The sequence below is a fragment of the Artemia franciscana genome, unplaced genomic scaffold (assembly GCF_032884065.1).
Source record: "Artemia franciscana unplaced genomic scaffold, ASM3288406v1 Scaffold_1515, whole genome shotgun sequence".
NCBI lineage: Eukaryota > Metazoa > Arthropoda > Branchiopoda > Anostraca > Artemiidae > Artemia > Artemia franciscana.
This window is the reverse complement of record NW_027062855.1, coordinates 191,343-192,892: the sequence shown is the minus strand read 5'-3', so window position 1 is coordinate 192,892 and position 1,550 is coordinate 191,343.

Sequence of the window (1,550 nt, the reverse complement as noted above, 5' to 3'; positions counted from 1 at the left end):
CACATGGTAAAAAATGTGATTAAAGGCTCTTTTCCTATTTCAAAAGTTTTAGTTTTCAAGGGTAATAGCTATGTCTGTGGAAAAAATGAAGATATTAGACTATTTTATGATTGCACATGGTAAAGAAAGTGATTAAAGGCTCTTTTCCTATTTCAAAAGTTTTAGTTTTCGAGGGTAATAGCTACGTATGTTGAAAAATGAAGATATTAGACAATTTTATGATTGCACATGGTAAAGAATGTGATTAAAGGCTCTTTTCCTATTTCAAAAGTTTTAGTTTTGGGGGTAAGAGCTACGTATGTTGAAAAAATGAAGATATTAGACTATTTTATGATTGCAAATGGTAAAGAATGTGATTAAAGGCTATTTTCCTATGTCAAAAGTTTTAGTTTTCGAGGGTAATAGGTATGTATGTTGAAAAAATGAAGATATTGGACTATTTTTATGATTGCACATGGTAAAGAATGTGATTAAAGGCTCTTTTCCTTTTTCAAAAGTTTTAGTTTTCGAGGGTAATAGCTATGTATGTTGAAAAAATGAAGATATTAGACTATTTTATGATTGCACATGGTAAAAAATGTGATTAAAGGCTCTTTTCCTATTTCAAAAGTTTTAGTTTTCAAGGGTAATAGCTAAGTCTGTGGAAAAAATGAAGATATTAGACTATTTTATGATTGCACATGGTAAAGAATGTGATTAAAGGCTCTTTTCCTATTTCAAAAGTTTTAGTTTTCGAGGGTAATAGCTACGTATGTTGAAAAAATGAAGATATCAGACTATTTTATGATTGCACATGGTAAAAAATGTGATTAAAGGTTCTTTTCCTATTTAAAAAGTTTTAGTTTTCGAGGGTAATAGCTATGTCTGTGGAAAAAATGAAGATATTAGACTATTTTATGATTGCACATGGTAAAGAATGTGATTAAAGGCTCTTTTCCTATTTCAAAAGTTTTAGTTTTCGAGGGTAATAGATACGTATGTTGAAAAAATGAAGATATTAGACCATTTTATGATTGCAAACGGTGAAGAATGTGATTAAAGGCTCTTTTCCTATGTCAAAAGATTTAGTTTTCGAGGGTAACAGCTATGTATGTTGAAAAAATGAAGATATTAGACAATTTTATGATTGCACATGGTAAAGAATGTGATTAATGGCTCTTTTCCTATGTCAAAAGTTTTAGTTTTCGAGGGTAATAGCTACGTATGTTGAAAAAATGAAGATATTAGACTATTTTATTATTGCAAATGGTAAAGATTGTGATTCAATTCAATTCAATTCAATTTATTCAAATAAAACTACAATATAACACCAATAATAATAAAGATCCTGGAAGCGAACTTAAAAAAAAAAAAAAAAAAAGAAAAGAGAAAACATGAGTAACTAAAGCAAATTGAATAAGAATTTAGAGAGTTATAATATCAAAATTTTAGTACATTGCTATACAGCGTGCGAAAACTTGTGGATAGCTCGACACTGGAGGGTATTATATTCCATTGAAGTATAGATTTATAAATGGGGGATCGCTGGGCGGAACTAGAGACAAACTTGG